Source organism: Ahaetulla prasina, chromosome 4 (genome assembly GCF_028640845.1).
Source record: "Ahaetulla prasina isolate Xishuangbanna chromosome 4, ASM2864084v1, whole genome shotgun sequence".
Lineage (NCBI taxonomy): Eukaryota > Metazoa > Chordata > Lepidosauria > Squamata > Colubridae > Ahaetulla > Ahaetulla prasina.
In genome coordinates, this window is record NC_080542.1 from 63,602,016 (window position 1) to 63,621,928 (window position 19,913).

General features: G+C 40.6%; 1 protein-coding gene across 1 annotated transcript in view; it reads right to left on the reverse strand.

Moving 5' to 3' along the window:
* The window catches only part of CNTNAP2 (contactin associated protein 2), a 788,332-nt gene that overhangs the window by 45,694 nt on the left and 722,725 nt on the right, over nt 1–19,913 (reverse strand). The window lies entirely within an intron of this gene.

Genomic DNA, 19,913 nt, shown 5'->3' on the forward strand with positions numbered 1-19,913 from the left:
CAAAGTCCTAGCAAAGTTCTCAAGGCAGGCAGGAGACCAGAAAGTGACTTCAGCAAGATATGTTCGACTTTGCCTGACTCAGAGAATGCCAGAAAGCAGATCCTTTATATAGGCCATGGGGTGTGGCTCCATGACTCAGCACTTATCCAGGCCTCCCCCTCCCTTCCTTCTGTCACTTCCGCCTTTCAAGTCTTCTGAAGCGAGGGTCACTCCAGTCTGCAGCTGTTGGTAATTGACCTACCTCAGGCTCACATGCTGTGGGGGAGGGGGAGGGGTCTAGTTGCTCCGTTTGCCTGGGCATGGAGCCAGAGCTGGGGGCTGGAGGTAATTCTTCCTCCTCAGCCTGTCTGGGCATGGAGCCAGGGCTGGGGCCGGGAGGCATACTAGGACATTCCTCAGCGTTCGGAAGCAGATAAGAAGGCCCCGGCTGCGGTGAAAGCGGACGAGACACAACAGAACCTATGCAAACCTGCTTAATCCTACCTCTGCTGTTTTCCTACTGGGCACCAGTCCAACCGGCAATGTCCGGTATGAATGGATAGGAGGATTGAGGGCAATCTATCACTGAGGGGGAGATGTTCCAGTGGGCAGGAGCTACAGCAGAAAAAGATCCCAGCAACTGGAATAATTGGGCTGATGAGACCTGCAGCATCCCACCTCTGCCAGCATGAGTAGGACGAGCTAATCCCAGTGTGGTGTAACAGTTCCTCAAGTAACCCGGACCCATCCCATGAAGGGCTTTAAAGGTGATCACCAACAACTTGAATTTCACTCAGAAGCATACCGGCAACGAATACAGCTTGCAGAGCAGTGGTATTATAGGAGCTATTCTTGACCCCCCCACCAAAACTTCCCACACTGCCACACTCTGCACAAGCTGTAGCGTCTGAATCAGTGGTGGGATTCAAATTTTTTTACTACAGGTTCTGTCGGTGTTGCTTGGTGGGCGTGGCATGGCTTGAGGGTCGTGGCTTGATGGAAGTGGCAAGGGAAGGATACTGTAAAATTTCCATTCCCACTCCATTCCAGGGGAAGTTTACTGCAAAATTCTCATTTCCTCCTGATCAGCTGGGACTCCGGAGGCAGAGAATAGATGGGGGCGGGGCCAGTCAGAGGTGGTATTTACTGGTTATCCATACTACTCAAAATTTCTGCTACCACTTCTCCAGAACTGGTCAGAACTTGCTGAATACCACCTCTGCTCTGAATGCTCTTCAAGGGTAGCCCTATGTAGAGTGCATTACAATAGTCCAACTGTGGAATGACTAGGGATTGAATGACTGAGCGTAGGGGATTCTGAGCCAGGAAAGACTGCAACTGGCACACAACATGTATGTGCAAAGACTCTTCTAGCTGTGCCTGCCACCTGCTCCCTGAGCAGGAGTCGAAAGTCCAGAAGAACCCATGTTGCAAACTGGATCTGTTTGGGGAAGTTCCAACCCATCCAGAATCAAAGATGATTGCAAAGATATTGCTTTTCTCAGCAATAGCTTTATATAAGCTTTACTGTTTAGTTGCAGTAGTCCATTTCATCTATTAAATAAATAGCTTTATTTTTTTTTACATATTTTAAAATTTTAAATATTTTAAATATCTTAAATTTGTATTTTTGAATATTGAATAAAAAGCTTAAATAATTTTAAGATGGTGGCAGCAGAGGAAGTGGTTTCAGATCACAGGGAGACAAGTTACTAAATTAAGAAGGAAAGCAGATGGAAAGGGGAGAAAAGAACAGAAAAATAGGAGGAAAAAAGGGAAAATAAGAAGTTGAGGGAGAGGAAGAAACACATCAGCAAAGCACCAGTAAAGCAGCAGTGCAGCAAGTGATCTACCTATCTTAGAGGCTGCTTGCCGAATCATTCATGCAACCCTGCAGCTGAACCCAGCAACTCCTAAAACCATTGACTCAGGGCCATCTGTCTAGCCCAGCCCAACTCAGCATCCCACTCATCATTTCCAGCTATCCAGAGACCTGCCCAGAAACTTGAGATTGAGACAACTGGAGACTATAGGAGAATAAAAGACCTAGACCAGGAGCCCAGCTAAGCAGCCCAACACAGGAAAAGAGATGGCTGAAGCCAGCAAACTAGCAGCTTTAAAAGAAGTGGCTGGAGGCAGCACAGCAAACTTGTGGGTTAAAGTGGACTGTGGAGCATGGAAGACTAGGGGCAGTGTGGCTGAGAGCTAGCGGTTGGAGGCAGTGCATCTAGAGGCAGCAGGAGCAGACCAGCAGCATGGTGAAACATCATGGCCAGAAGTAGGTGACCAGGGGTAGTGAGGGTGACAGTGCGAAGGACTAGTGTGCCTGGAGGAAGTGGACCATCACAGCAGGAGGCAGGTGATCAGTGGCAGTAAGGTCGGTGGCAGAGCAAAGGACCAGCTTGCCCAAAGGCAACAGAACACCAGAGACACGCTGAGGACCCCCAAAATCCATCAATCCCCAACACCCAGGCAGGCAAGAGAAAGAAGGCAGGGAGACCCTAGGACCCCGGCAGTGGCAGGAAATAAGGAGAAGAGGAAAGGCAAGGAAGAAAGGGACAAACATGGAGCACAAGAAGGTAGGAAGGAAACGGAGGCTAGGAAGGATTTTTTAAAATCAAGGCAGGAATTTGAGGGCTAAGAGCAAAGCATCTCCTAAAAAGTAGCCTGAGAATTCAGTACTCCTTGTGGGGAAAAAGCAGCCCTTTCCTTGTTAAGCAGCCCCATCTCAGTAGCAAAACAAACAGTCATGGAAACTGAAATTGACACTATTGTGATTTGTAAAATACTGTATGTTCCACCATGCATGTATTTATGCCCATGGAAGATTCAAACTACACATGTACCAAAAGTAAACTAGTTGAATTACTGGAAGAAAAAATAAACCATCTAGAGGAAACTCTAATCCTCTGAAACTACAAAATGAAAAACTACAAATTGAGCAAGAAGGCTATATCCAAATTGAACTTAATAACAACAAACATATAACAAACAGGGTTATTTCTAAAAGAAATAACATGTATATTAACCTTTAGCGGAAGATGGATAGACATATATAACTCATAGAAAAAAACCCAACAACCAAAAATAATGCCCCCTGCTGCTGTATAATCTGGTCCACTCCAGTGCAGTCCCACTGGAATTGAACCAACAATTTCATAGCAACCCGCTGGAAGAGAGCATGCAGACACTGAGAAAAGAGACATCATCATTAAGTGCTTCTATGAGAGGAAGTAAAGTACCCCAAACTTCCCTAGGAAAAAAAAGGTGAATGTTGGTGATAGGAGAGCCAGTTCTCAGGGGAACAGAATCAGCAGTCTATGGACTGAATATTCAATATAGGAAAATACGTTGTCTTACTGGAATAAAAATCAAAGATGTAGCTGAAAGCCTTACTAAAATAATCAAGCCCACAGATTACTACCGCTTTCTCCTCCATGTAGGGATGAATGACACGGTATGACAATGAACCTAAAAACAATATCAAGAGATTATGAACAGCTAAGCAAGGAAGTTAAGAAGTTAGGAGCACAAGTGACTTTTTCATTTGTACAGTACTTCCAAGGATAGGTCAACATCTAATGAAAGAACAAAGGATTTTAGAAATGAATCATTGATTCAAGGATTGGTGCTGCCAAGAGAACTTTGGATTCCTAGACCATGATCTGCACTACCTCCCTGAAGGGATGGGCTGTACCTCACAAGAACCAGGAAGAATGTTTTCAGAAAATGACTGACTCAACTTATCAGGAAAGCTTTAAATTTAAAATGAGGGGGAGAGTAATCAATCTTTAAGGATCACTAGGACAATATTTAGGATCTTTAGGACTCAGTTCCAACACAAACCCAGACACAGGCAACCAAACAATAAGGTAGAGAGAGATGGGAAAGATGGAAAACCCAATTACAAAGTAGAAGATATAGACAACATGCCCAAAATTATCCAAAAAGGACTCAAATGCCCAATGCTCAAAGTTAAAAAACAAACTGGATGAACTTGAAATATTAGTATGTGAGGGTAGGTGTGATATAGTTGTCATTACTGAAACGTGGTGTGATATAACTCATGTATGGAATGTACTCATGGAAGGATACAAACTATTCAAAAGAAACAGACCTAAAAAAGGAGAAGATGGAGTTGCATTAGATGTAAAAGATCATTACCTAGCCACAGAAATGTACAACATCAAGGATGAAAACTTCATATTGTAGAATGAATATGAGTCAATATAAAAGGAAAAAAAGAATGACACTGCTGTAGGCCAATTAATAAATGTATGTAGGAAACACACCACAGTAGTAATGAGATTTTAACCATCTTGACATCAACTGGAAGACAAACTATGCATCTATTGCAAGATCAAAAAGATTCCCAAACAACCTACCTGACAACTTTGTCATCCAAAAGTAGAGGAGGGAAGTAGAAGATCTAATTCTTACTAACAGAGAAGAAATTATAAATGGAGTTGAATTTACAGGAACTTTGGAGGAGAGTGACCATGTCATATTAGAATTCAATCTAATGCAAATACAAGCAACAGAACATAATCCAATGAGAATCTTAAACTTTAAAAGAACCGATTTTAACACACTCAGAAAGAGCCTAAGAAAGCTTCCATAGAATCTTTGGAATCTTAAAGGGGAAAAGAACTCAAGAAGCGTGGGAAACTCTGAAAAATATCACCATAAAAATCCAGTCCAGCGCACTGGAAAAAAAAATCCAAAAAGAAACCAGCATGCTTGCACAAAAATCTCTCCAATAAACTGAAAGACAAAAAAGGAAAAGTATAAAAGATGGAAAAATGTACACATAACTAAGGCAGAATACCATCATATAGTCCAAATCTGCAAAGATGAAGTCAGGAAAGCCAAGGTTCAGAATAAACTAAAATTTGCAACAAATGTCAAAGATAGTAAAAAAGTTTCAACAAAAACAAGGAAAAAAGTCAAGGAAACAATTGGTCCACTAAAGAGAGACGATGGAAATAATGGGTAGTAGAGACAAAGTAGAGCTACTTAACTCATTCTTTGCATCAATCTTTATGCTAAAAGAAATTATAGACCAATTTACCAATAACATAATCATAAAAGAAAGATTAGAAATAAAAATTAAAATAAGCAAAAAAAATGGTAAGAGAACATCTATCTGATCTTGATGAGTTCAAATCACTGGGCCCTGATGGATTACATCCCAGAGTTCTGAAGGAGCAGATGTTATCTCAGAATCATTGTACCATATTTTTCAAAGATCTTGGAGTACTGGGGACCTTTTCCAGTACCTGAGGACTGGAAAAGAGCTGATGTGGTTCCCATCTTCAAAAAAAGAAAACTACAGACCAATCAGCCTGACATCAATATCTGGGATAATCCAGATAATCAAAAAACAGTTCTGTAAATGTGCAGAATCAAATAAAGCTATAACTAGAAGACAGCATGGGTTTGTCAAAAAGAGATCATGCCAAGCCATGATCTCTTATTTCATTCTTTTACAAAGTGATTAAATTAGTGGATGAGTGAAATACTATAGACATAGTATACTTAGATTTCAGTAAAACATTTGACAACATAGACCATAATCTACTCCTTGGCAAGCTAGAAAAATGTGGGATAAAAAGCATCACTGCCAAATGGATTTGTAAGTCCGTTCTGATTGATTGATTGGTACTACATCTACATGGAGGAAGTTAGCAGTAGGATACCACAAGGTCTTTTGCCCAGTATTCCTCAATATCTTCATAAATGACATAAATAGAAGGGGAACTCATTAAATGTGCAGATGACACTAAACTGGCAGGAATAGCCAATATCCCAGAAGATACGTTAAGGATCCAAAAGGATCTAAAGACAGACTTGAAAAATGGGCCCTATCCAACAAAATGAAATTTAATATAAAGAAAAGCAAAGTTTTACACCTAAGCAAGAAAACCCAAAAGTACAAATACCAATTAGGTGAAACATGGCTCAAAAACAGTAACTGTGAGAGGGATCTTGGAATCCTAGTGGACGATCACTAAAATATGATTCAGCAGTGTGTGGCAGCAGTCAAAAAGCTAATGCAATCCTTGATTGTGTAACAGAGGCACAGATACAAGATCACAGGAAGTATTAGTACCACCTTATAAAATCTTAATAAGACCACATCTGGAATACTGCTTTCAGTTTTGGTCACCAGATTACAAAAAAAGATATTGAGACTTTAGAAAAAGTGCAGAGAATATCAATTAAGATGATTAAGAGTTTGGAGTCTAAAATATATGAAGAACAGTTGCAGGGATTGGATATGGCTAATCTAGAGAAAAGAAGGATTAGGGGTGATATGATAGCAGGATTCAAGTATTTGAGGGGCTATAATACCAAAATGCAAGACTAGAAACAATGAATGGTAACAAATCAAGGAGAGAAGCAACCTAGAGTCAAGGAGAAACTTCCTAACAATGAGAACAATTAACCAGTGGAACAGTTTGCCTTCAGAAGTTGTGGGAACTTTATCACTGGAGATTTTAAAGAACAAACTGGACAGCAGCTTGTCTGAAACGGTATAGGGTCTCCTGCTTGAGCAGGGAATTGGATTAAAAGATCTCCAAGTCCAAGGTCTGTTCCAACACTATTCTGTAATTAACTATATACAATTTAGATACTGGCATATTCAATTTCTCCTCAATCAAGGGTTCCACTGATAGATCAGTATGGCTTAAATTGAACCAGTTTTTCAATGAGATTTTTTTCCATACCATTTTCCATACTATTTTTTCCATAACTTAGTACTCTTTGTAGTCTATTATTTATTGCTTTCCAGTTGAATCCAATTTTCAGAAACACATTGTCAAAACTTACAGCAAGCTTGATTATCCTAGGAACAGGTTTCTAGACATGCTGTTCCCTTTTAAAGTTAAAAATTTAAACAAATGAAGATTTAAAAAATGAGATCAACTTCTTATTCCTAATGAGATATATTTTTGTGCTGATATAAGTGAATTCTCCTAATATAGAAGCAGACACCGCAAAAGGAAATCTGAATGAACCATTTGGTAAATAAAAGATCTATGAAGCATTACAAATGTGTTTGTACACTTTGATGTGTATAAATATCTGAGTCTGCCTAGAACATGGGTGTCAAATTCACCCCATCACATTGCCATCATGTGACATTTTGTATGTTTTTTCCTTTGTGAAGCTGGGGTGAGTGTGGCCTGTGTGTGACACATTTGGCCCGTGGGCCACAAGTTTCACACCCCAAGCCTAGAATGTATTTCAACCAATCTTTTAAACTGCAGTTGGAAAATAGATTTGTTCCAAGTATTAGCACAGAGCAAGACTGGCATCTGTTTACCAATGGGAGTATAATAGGCAATTAATTTATAGCCATTTGGAAAACTGATTCCAGCTAACACTTTTCTCTAAAATATGTATGTTAGTTATATGAAGGATTAAGTGTTATACATTGTGTAACATGGTTAAACATTGACAAATTGAAGCAATATTATTGTACACAAACATCTTAGTCACTCTGTGGAAGGAAGAGTTGATCAGCTTTCATGACCTCAAATTTATTTATTTATTTATTTATTTATTTATTTATTTATTTATTTATTTATTTATTTATTTATTTATTTATTTATTTATTTATTTATTTATTTATTTATTTATTTATTTATTTATTAAATTTGTATACTGCCCTTCTCCCGAAGGACTCAGGGCGGTTTACAGCCAATAAAATACAAATACATATCACACAAGTTAAAAACAGTATAAAAAACTTTCCATATGTGGCCTAAAAATTTGAATACAATTAAAACCCCGTTTAAAAAAACCCAATTAAAAACCCCAGTTAAAACTATATTTAAGCTAGCCCTGCACACTGAAACAAAAGCGTCTTCAGCTCGCGGCGAAAGGTCCGGAGGTCGGGGAGTTGACGAAGCCCCAGAGGTAGCTCATTCCAGAGGGCAGGAGCCCCCACAGAGAAGGCCCTCCCCCTGGGGGTCGCCAGCCGACATTGTTTGGCCGACGGTACCCGGAGGAGGCCCTCTCTGTGGGAGCACACAGGTCGGTGGGAGGCTACTGGTGGCAGTAGGCGGTCCCGTAAGTAACCTGGTCCTAAGCCTTGGAGTGCTTTAAAGGTGATAACCAGCATCTTGAATTGGACCCAGAAGACCACCGGAAGCCAGTGCAGACTGCGCAGTGTCACATGGGAGCCACGAGGCATTCCCTCTATCACCCGTGCAGCCTCATTCTGGACCAGTTGGAGCTTCTGGGTACCCTTCAAGGGGAGCCCCATGTAGAGAGCATTGTAGTAGTCCAGGTGGGATGTAACAAGGGCATGAGTGACCATGCAAAGGAAGACCTGGTCCAGAAAGGGACGCAACTGGCGTATCAGGTGAACCTGATAAAAAGCTCCCCTGGCGACCGCCTTCATATGTTCTTCTAAAGACAGCCGTGCATCCAGGAGGACGCCCAGATTGCGAGGCCTCTCCGTGAGGGCCAATGACTCGCCCCCAACAGTCAGCGATGGAATCAGCTGACTGTACCGGACTGCCGGCATCCACAGCCACTCGGTCTTGGAGGGATTGAGCCTGAGTCTGTTTCTCCCCATCCAGATCCGTACGGCCTCCAGACACTGGGACATCACTTCGATGGCCTCGTTGGGGTGGTTAGGGGTGGAAATATACAGCTGAGTATCATCAGCGTATAGATGACAACTCACCCAAAACCACGGATGATCTCACCCAGCGGCTTCATATAGATGTTGAACAAAAGAGGCGAGAGAACCGACCCTTGCGGCACCCCACACAAGAGGCGCCTTGGGGCGATCTCTGCCCAAAAGCTCAAAGATTGCAAAATGTCAGGAGGCAGGGGAAGGAATTGAGTTTAAGATGTCTGCAAACAGTCCATCAGTGGGAGATTACTTCTGCCAATACTTCACTTTCCTACTGTTGCCATAACAAAAAACAAAGTACATCATAGTCAGAGTTATTAGGAACAGCATATGGGTGCAAAAATGCAGATATGCTGTTATGTTATTTATTTGGTTTTATAGCTTCCACTGGCTTTGAACAGAAACAGAAGAAATGGTTCCTTCCTTCCTTCCTTCCTTCCTTCCTTCCTTCCTTCCTTCCTTCCTTCCTTCCTTCCTTCCTTCCTTCCTTCGCAGGTTTGGGCTACTTGTTGATATTCTGCCTTAGTTATGTCCCCCTCTCTCCACTTTTTATATTTATCACTTTTGTCTTTCAGTTTATAAGACAGTTCTTTGGGCAGCCATGCTGGTGTCTTTGAGAGCTCTTATTTTTCTTCTTCATTGGAATTGTGCTAGATTGGGCTTTTATAATTACAGTTTTCAAAGTTTTTCAAGCTTCTTGGGTTGTTTCCCCCCTGAGGTTTCTCATACATGGAATCCTTCTCAAGGTCTTTCTAGGTTTATTGAAATCAGTTCAAATCATATTCAAAGGGCCTCTGTGGCTCAGACTGGTAAGACAGTCTGTTATTAACAGCAGCTGCTTGCAATTACTGCAGGTTCAAGCCCCACCAAGCCCAAGGTTGACTCAGCCTTCCATCCTTTATAAGGTAGGTAAAATGAGGACCCAGATTGTTGGGGGCAATAAGTTGACTTTGTATATAATATACAAATGGATGAAGACTATTGCTTGACATAGTGTAAGCCGCCCTGAGTCTTCAGAGAAGGGCGGGATATAAATGCAATAAAAATAAAAATAAAATAAAAAATAAAAATCCTAGGTAAAATTAAAATGGAAAATCTGGCTAATTTAATCACTACTCATCAATATAAATTCTAGGCTTTCTACACCTATTCCAAATCCACTGCAGGCAGAAAAGCTGGAAAAAGATCCTATTACTTGCATATCTTCAGGCAACCTAGTTCCTTTCCTTTTTTTTTTTTGACTATTATCCCAGTTTTATAAATACTGAGCATAATAGAAAGCTATTATTCTCACTATTAGAGTTCCAAATCCCTTTGGAGACAATTTGGCCAAAAGGAAAAACAGTATCTAGTGGATGAACCTACCTTATTAAAGTGATGATGATAGTGAGAGAGAGAGAAAGGCACACAGAGAGAGATGATGGATTTCATCAATTCAGGATGCTCAGCATGAGTCAATTTTAGTTTATCAGATCAGAGAAGTAAATGATTACTGATTAGTTTTCAAGCTGCTTTTGGGGAATGAAATTGCTCTTAATGTTAAATTTATACAAGGCCAGCAATGCTTTATGTGATGTACAAGATACCAATTTAGTGGTGCAAATTAAGACAGCACCAAGATACCTAACTGCTATACCTGCAAAATGCAGCCCAAGAGCCTAATTTCTGAGTTTGCTTATGTGCTTGGCATAAGTATCTGGGAAGATTATCATTGGTCTTTAGTTCTGAGGATTTCATGTGAAGATTCTGCCTTCCTAAGAAGCTCAGAAGACACCGAAGGGTTTTGGAAAATCTCAACTCTTGTTAGAAGAAAGGGTTTAGCATTTACTATATTCTTGAAGGTCTACTACTTACCTTCCATGTTTTAAGATTAACTTGATTCAATTCTGATTTGGTAATTTTGTTGCTGAATGATTGCTACCTCACATTGATTCTCCCACAATCTTCTTGAAGAATCTAAATGATCTGCTGTTGAGGAGCAGGGCACACACGTACACAGGAAAAGAACATTCTGTGACTTCATATTTTGGGGGCACTATTTTCTCACTCAATTGGATAATTTGGGGAAACATTTTGTAATCTTCCGTCCACTCGCTGTGGGGAGATATGATGGTAGCATCAGTTTGAAAGGCCATATTGCTAAGAAACACTCAATAGATAACAATATATGTTTGCAATTATTTAAGTGCCATATAGTAATGTGCCTTATTATGGACATTTAGCAGTTTCAATGTAAAAGGAGACCATTGTACTGTACTGTATTGTTTCAGAAACACTTAACATAACATAACATCAGAGTTGGAAGGGACCTTGGAGGCCTTCTAGTCCAACCCCCTGCCCAGGCAGGAAACCCTACACCATCTCAGTCAGATGGTTATCCAACATTTTCTTAAAAATTTCCAGTGTTGGAGCATTCACAACTTCTGAAGGCAAGTCGTTCCACTTATTAATTGTTCTAACTGTCAGGAAATTTCTCCTTAGTTCTAAGTTGCTCCTCTCCTTGATCAGTTTCCACCCATTGCTTCTTGTTCTACCCTCAGGTGCTTTGGAGAACAGCCCGACTCCCTCTTCTTTGTGGCAGCCCCTGAGATATTGGAACACAGCTATCATGTCTCCCCTAGTCCTTCTTTTTGTTAAATTAGACATACCTAGTTCCTGCAACTATTCTTCATATGTTTTAGCCTCCAGTCCCCTAATCATCTTTGTTGCTCTTCTCTGCACTCTTTCTAGTGTCTCAACATCTTTTTTACATCGTGGCGACCAAAACTGGATGCAATATTCCAAGTGTGGCCTTACCAAGGCATTATAAAGTGGCACTAACACTTCACGTGATCTTGATTCTATCCCTCTGTTTATGCAGCCCAGAACTGTGTTGGCTTTTTTAACAGCTGCTGCACACTGCTGGCTCATATCTAAATGGTTATCCACTAGGACTCCAAGATCCCTCTCACAGGTACTCTAGTGTCTCAACATCTTTTTTACATCGTGGCGACCAAAACTGGATGCAATATTCCAAGTGTGGCCTTACCAGGGGGAGCAGGATGACCCGTTACAGGGACGTGCTGAGGAGTTTAACGGTTATCTATACGATAAAATCGTTCAGCTTCGGGACGGTCTGGACCAAAATTGCAGCGATTCTGATGGGGCGTCTGAGGGTGGTCTTGGTGACATTGTTTGGGATGAGTTTGACCCTGTGGCTCCCGAAGACATGGACAGGTTGCTGGGGAGGTTGAATGCCACCACATGTTTACTGGACCCGTGCTGGCCACTCAGGAGGTGACACGAGGCTGGCTCCAGGCGATTACGAGCGCTTCTCTGTTGGAGGGAGTCTTTCCGGCCGCCTTGAAAGAGACGGTGGTGGCCCCTCCTCAAGAAGCCTTCCCTGGACCCGGCTGTTTTAGGTAATTATTGTCCGGTCTCCAACCTTCGCTTCGCGGCGAAGGTTGTAGAGAGTATGGTGGCATATCAGTTTCCCCTGCACCTGGATGAAACTGTCTATCTAGACCCGTTCCAGTCCGGTTTCCGGCCCGGTTACAGCACTGAGACGGCTTTGGTCGCGTTGGTGGATGATCTCTGGAGGGCCAGGGATAGGGGTTGTTCCTCTGCCCTGGTCCTATTAGACCTCTCAGCGGCTTTTGATACCATCGACCATGGTATCCTGCTGCGCCGGTTGGAGGGATTGGGAGTGGGAGGCACCGTGTATCGGTGGTTCTCCTCCTATCTCTCCGATCGGTTGCAGACGGTGTTGACAGGGGGGCAGAGGTCGGCCCCGAGGCGCCTCACTTGTGGGGTGCCGCAGGGGTCGATTCTTTCGCCCCTTCTGTTCAACATCTATATGAAGCCGCTGGGTGAGATCATCAGTGGTTTCGGTGTGAGGTACCAGCTGTACGCTGATGACACCCAGCTGTACTTTTCCACACCGGACCACCCCAACGAAGCTATCGAAGTGCTGTCCCGGTGTTTGGAAGCCGTACGGGTCTGGATGGGGAGAAACAGGCTCAAGCTCAATCCCTCCAAGACAGAGTGGCTGTGGATGCCGGCATCCCGGTACAGTCAGCTGAGTCCACGGCTGACTGTTGGGGGCGAGTCATTGGCCCCGATGGAGAGGGTGCGCAACTTGGGCGTCCTCCTGGATGAACGGCTGTCTTTTGAAGATCATTTGACGGCCGTCTCCAGGAGAGCTTTCCACCAGGTTCGCCTGGTGCGCCAGTTGCGCCCCTTTCTAGACCGGGATGCCTTATGCACGGTCACTCACGCCCTCGTGACGTCTCGTCTGGATTACTGCAATGCTCTCTACATGGGGCTCCCCTTGAGGGGCATCCGGAGGCTTCAGTTAGTCCAGAATGCGGCTGCGCGGGTGATAGAGGGAGCCCCTCGTGGCTCCCGTGTGACACCTATCCTGCGCAGACTGCACTGGCTACCTGTGGCCTTCCGGGTGCGCTTCAAGGTTTTGGTAACCATCTTTAAAGCGCTCCATGGCATAGGGCCGGGCTATTTACGGGACCGCCTACTGCTACCGAATACCTCTCACCGACCCGTGCGCTCTCACAGAGAGGGACTCCTCAGGGTGCCGTCAGCTAGGCAGTGCCGTCTGGCGACACCCAGGGGAAGGGCCTTCTCTGTGGGGGCTCCCACCCTCTGGAACGAACTCCCCCCAGGACTTCGTCAACTTCCGGACCTCCGAACCTTCCGTCGCGAGCTCAAAACACATTTATTCATCTGCGCAGGACTGGATTAGATTTTAAATTTATATGGGATTTTAATGGGTTTTATTATTTACTATTTATATTGCTTTTTAATAATCTGGCTAGGTAGAATAAGTTTTTTAATTGTTATTTTAATCTGTATTTATATGTATTTTAACTTGCCTGTGAACCGCCCTGAGTCCCTAGGGAGATAGGGCGGTATATAAATGTGATAAAATAAAATAAATAAATAAAATAATACGGTACTGGTGCATTTTGTTTTTTTGGCCTAAATGTAGAACCTTACTTTTTTCACTGTTGAATTTCATTTTGTTAGATAGCGCCCAATGTTCAAGTCTGTCAAAATCTTTCTGTAACTTGAGCCTATCTTCTGGAGTGTTGGCTATTCCTGCCAGCTTGGTGTCATCTGCAAATTTGATGAGTTCCCCATCTATGCCCTCGTCCAAGTCATTGATGAAGATGTTGAAGAGTACTGGGCCTAAAACAGAGCCTTGGGGTACTCCACTGCATACTTCCCTCCATGTGGATGTAGTTCCATTGAGGACTACACGTTGAGTGCGGTTGGTCAGCCAGTTACGAATCCATCTGGTGGTGGTGCTGTCTAACCCACATTTTTCTACTTTATCTAGTAGTAGGTTATGGTCTACTTTATCAAATGCTTTACTGAAGTCCAAGTAAATTATATCGACAGCATTCCTCTGGTCTACTAATTTTGTCATTTTGTCAAAGAATGCGATAAGATTAGTCTGGCATGATCTGTTTTTGACAAACCCATGTTGGTTTTTGGTTATTACTTTGTTTGCTTCTAGGTGTTCGGTGATTCGTTGCTTGATTATCTTTTCCAGAATCTTCCCCGGTATTGAGGTCAGACTGATAGGTCTGTAGTTTCCTGGATCTGTTTTTTTTCCTTTTTTGAAGATGGGAACTACATCAGCTCTTTTCCAGTCCTCTGGCAGCTCCCCTCTGCTTAAAAAGAAAGCTATTCAAATTCATTATTCCCCAATTTTATCTTTCCTTATATTTTTAGAGTAGAATAGAGTAGAATCATAGGGCTGGAGGGGATGTTGGATGTCTTCTAGTCCAACCCCAGTCCAAGGCCAAAGAGTTTATATCATCCTGGACAAACAGTTGTCCAATATTTTCTCCAGTGATGGAGCACTTATAACTCTGGGAGGTAAGCTGTTTCACTTATTAATTGTTGTCTCTGTCAGGAAATTTCTGCTTGTTCTGGGTTAGATCTCTGTTTGACAGGCTTTTCGGCCATTGCTTTCTCGCTATACCAATGACTGCAAGTTATCTGTTAAAGTACTGAACTTTACAGATGATACAGTAGTAATTGGTCTCATTCAAGATTTTATGAGTCTGCATACAGATGGAAGGTTAAACAACTAGTCCTATGGTGCAGCCGGAGCAATCTGGAGCTGAACACACTTAAAACTGTAACATGCATAAAACTACAGTTGTGTACTCTCTCCATTATTCTTTTCTCTGTATACCAATGACTGCATCTTGAAGAATACCTCTGTTAAAGTACTGAAGTTTGCAGATGATACAACAGTCATTGGTCGAGACAACGATGACTCTACATACAAATGGGAGGTTGAACAACAGGCCATGTAGTGAAGCCAGAACAATTTGGAGCTGAAAAAACTTAAAACATTAGTGATGTTAGTGGACTTTAGGAGAGCCCTTGTATTCTACCACCTCTTACAAAATTAGACAAACAATATCAACAGTAGAGACCTTCAAGCTTCTGGGTTCTATAATCTCCCACTACTTGAAGTGGACACTTAATATTTGAACCATCACTAAAAAGGCACGACATCAGATGATACAAGTCCTTCTTCAAAAAGCTCAGACTGCCCAAGAACTGCTGATATAGTTCTACAGAGGAATTATTGAATCTGCCATTTGTATGTCTGTAACTGTTTGGCTTGGTTTGGTATAGCAGCCAAACAGGGCAGGTACTATCTATCCAATAGCAGCAAAACACTATTGCAACTGGTCTACCTTCCATTTAGGACTTGAATACTGCACAAGTCAGGAAAAGGGTTGAGAAAATAGAAAGTAGCTACAGACTCCTCACCTCCTGGGCATAAACTATTTCAACTCCTCCCCTCTGGACACATTCCAAAGACATTGCATGCCAAAACAACTAGACACAGAAACAGTTTTTCCCGTCATGCCATTAATCAGCTAAACATCTAATTCTCACAGTACTGTCTTATGTCTAAGGATATTTTCCCATGTAGTAGGGTTGTATTACTATTGACCTTCTCATCTTTCCTCTTACCTTCTATTATTGGATCTTATGATTACCTTGTCTTACTTTGTTGTTTGTACGTACACTGAGTATGCATCAAAGACAAATACTTCGTGTGTCCAATCATACTTGGCCAATAAAGAATATTCTATTCTATTCTATTCTATTCTATTCTATTCTATTCTATTCTATTCTATTCTATTCTATTCTATTCTATTCTATTCTAATTTTCTGTTCTAAATGTGTCAGTATATTGTAGTAATTTACTGCAAAAACAGTTGTTTCTACCATTTAATCTTTCTCTATAATAATTCTCAATTTATATTTATAAAAGATAATGGATTCTTGATAATAGAACAAGGGATGGAAGGGACCTCTGGAATCTTCTACACCAACCCTCTGTTCAAGACAGGAAACCTTATACCATCCCAATCAAATGATTGTCCAGTCTATTTTTGAAAACTTCCAATGATGGAGCACCCAGAGAAGCAATATTCTTGCCAGAAAATTTCTCCTTATTTCTAAGTTGGACCTCTCCTTGACAAGCTTCCACCCATTATCTCTTTTCTTGCTCTCTGGTTAAACCAATGGCCAAAATACTTTGTGATCTTTAGCCTTAGAAAATGGAATCAAGAATCAGTATATATAATGGCTTAAACTCTAGAAAAAAGCAATAACTGATCTTCTTATTCTGCCACAGGACTTCTCTCCTGGAATTAGATGCCATTTTTATCCATGTAGTTCTCACCCTAATAGCTTTCTGTAAAACACTGAAGATCGGGATGCTTTCCTGGACTTTGGGTTGGGATGGTTGGGACCTGTTGGATGTTTCAAGGTGTGAATGCTGTTTTTGTTGGACGTACTATCTGTTCTTGTTCTCTTTTTTCTTCTTTTTACTTTTTTTATTATATTCTATCAATTGCCCTTGGTATATTGTTTGGATGTATTGCATACCATCTAGAGTCAGTATGGATGGTGTTTAAACTGAATACATTAAATTAAATTAATCATTGCATCTAGGGCAATGGGGACATGATTTTAATATAATCTGGCAATAATAGGGACTAATAGTTACAAGTGGGCAATTCAAGTACTTGAGACTTTGGAATACTATATTCCAAATTACAATATTATGAATAAACTATTCCTATAACAGCACATGTATTGTTATGTTAATTTTATTAGCAATTGTTTTAATTAACCACTTAATATAATTGTTTAATCTGACAGTCTCCTCAATATTGCTAATTGCTTATAGTCTTGTCTTACCTTTGATTATCTTTCTTATATATAATTTGGAGGATTTGAATCATCTAGTGAAAACTCAAGCAATTCTTTAATCCTTATCAGTGTGTCCATTACATTTCTATTTTGTATTGTATCCAAAACAATGCTATTTTCATTTTGTGCAAAGTTAGTTAGAATAGCACAAAATTGAAAATCTAATCCCAGTGAAATCATTTGCTATCATACCAGATACTTAGTGAAGACATATTCACAAAGGCCAAAATCTATTCTACAGTTATTTTACCCAAATCCAAAGGAGAGCATAAGTATTTCCATTTCTTCATAAGCACTGCATAGTTTTAGTAACATGATTAATTTACAAAGTATAATGGTGATTTGGGCCATTTTTTTCTTCCTTTGTATATCTCCTACAGTTCTTTGAAGGGCTTTTTAATGAAGTCCTGAATTTTATGAAGATAGAATGACATAATATGCCATTCTAATATGTCAGTATGAATATGTTAAGTTCCTATTTCCCCTTTCAAAAGTTTTCTAAGAGTCCCATTGGTTTCTTCTGAGTTTTTTTATTTGTCTTCATTGATTACTTCTTATCAATAAACAAATAAAAAACTCAAAAAAAACAAACCAATGGAACTCTTAGAAAACTTTTGAAAGAGAAAATAGGAACCTAATATATTCACCACTACTTTCTTCTCAGAATGAGAACCCAACAAGGCCATTCAAAGACATTTAATTGGTAACCAATTCAATTATATTTCATTTAGTACTTATCATACTATAGTAAAGTCATACAATCATAATTCAGAATATAAATAATTAAAATCACAAGGAAACAAAAAAAAATAAAGGTGTCAAGAGCATAAAATGTTAAGAATGGAAGTGAATGAAAGCTTGCTAGAGTAAAAATGCATCTGGTGCTCTTTTAATGAAAGGCTACATCTGCACTCTTTTTTCAGGTTCAAGACATTAATTAAGATGGAAAAACATGATGTCATGACCTTGTCCTTAGAGACAGTTCTCTTTTGAGTAAAAACAAGCACATTAATTTCAAGCTATGGAGTTCATTCTCTGCTTAGGCAGAAAGCCACTAACAATGCAACAATGAATACAAAAGCATTCACCCCTCAGAAAGCTATTAACCGTTGCTGGACTGCTGCCAGGATGAAAAGAAAACATACCTGAGGATAAAAAGCAATTTCTGGGTCTGCAGACTTATTTCAGCTCTTATAACTATTTCTCAGATCAGCAAAAGAACAATTGCAGCTGATTAAACCACTCTCTATTTGTTAAAAATAGAAGAAAGTTATATTGAATTCCATTTGGCTGGTCTGTTCTTGTAGTTATTGCAACTTTAAGATTCATTTTTACTACTCCCAAAGTACATCCAAACAAAAAAGCACTATAGTACTGTGCATTACAGAACAACCAGGACTTTCCTGAGAATTACTTTCTTGCTCTATAACCAGTTTGAATAGGACTCTGAAAACAAGGGCTTGTTGCCCTGTGGCCAGCATGACTATATGCTGAGGTGCATGAAACACTATTACCTTCCCACCAAAGTGGTACTTATGACTATCACAGTGTTGGAAGAAATGTCCATCTGGGTTCAGTTCCAAGTGGGGAAAAAGACACTGGAAACATGGAGACTGCTTGGAAAGATGGTTTAATGGTGGACAGGAGTCACATGGCTTGAGTTTCTGAACAGGAGCATATGGCTTGCATTCCTGAGTAGAAAAGGTGATCACATGTTTCAAGGTGTTGGGTGAAGAACCAGAGAGGAAAGAAGAAGAAGAGAAGAAGAGAAGAAGAGAAGAAAAGGAGAAGAGGAAGACAAGATGCTGAGTGCCTGAGTTTATACTCTCTGTGGGGCCCCACCTTGGTGTTTCCTGTTCCTGTAAAAGAAATGTACCCTGATTGGTTGTCAAACTCCCAGGTAGTCTAGGGGTCTTAACTAACTTTGTAGGTTGTCTCTCAAGCTTGAGTCTTGCCATGTGGTGAGTTTCTGTTGCTAGATAGGTCCTATTGTGTTGCAGATGATGGTCCATTGACAAAGGTGGGGGGAATGAGTGAGCTTGGCTGGCCCATTGACAAAGGTGTGAGGAGGTAGGAAGCTGCTTTGTCTTTAAAACAGGTTTCTCCATTTCTCATCCAGGGAAACACGATACTCTGCCCTATTCAATAGCCTCCAAAAATATTTCATTCTTCTAGGAGGGGGGGGGATGAGTGCTAACTTCCTACAACAACATGTTCCAATTCATCATATGATCATGAATACCCAAAAGAACAGAGTAAAATTTATTTTGAATCTCGGAGCTTCAGCTATTGGAAATGCGTATGTTATAACTTAATTTTAGGGTTTAGTAACTTTTAAAATAAATTTATTTTATATATAAATATAAATAAATTTTAAAAGTCATAATAAAAGCAAATAGCTTGTTCTGCTATGGATACCAAAGCCACACAAAGCCAGCAATCCACTATAGGATATGATTTATTTTACAGAACCAAATCATTTGACATTTATCTCATATTTATTTTCAAACAAATTTGCTAGGAGGGCAATTCAGAAGTGACAGACTCATTCTTTATTTTTTTCTCCTTTTCTTTGCTTAGTTTTTGCATGGCTGTTTTGTCTTGACCCATCGTGGAAAGAAATTCCTGAAATATTTATTCTTTTTAATAACTAATTGAAATCAACTGGAAATATCTGAACTCCTCTTGATTTCAACCTGTCTATCAAAATAGCCAACTTATATTTCCAACTTGGTGGTTGTTAAGATCTGCAGGAAAGAGAGGCTTTTCTGAAGCTCCTCACCTGTCTCTGGTATGTGGGAGTGGGCCTCCTCTTGTCTTGCTTTTGCTATAAGGTGAAGAAGTTATCTACTCACTGTAAAAATGCAATGGAAAATTTGAATCATTGCTGAATGAATGATTGTAAGTCGAGGACTACCTATATATGTTTGATTATGCTTGCTTTCAACTTTCCTTAAAATCAAGAACTACAATGTTCATGTTCATTTTTTCCCAATACCGTATTTCCCTGAAAATAAGACTCTGTCTTATT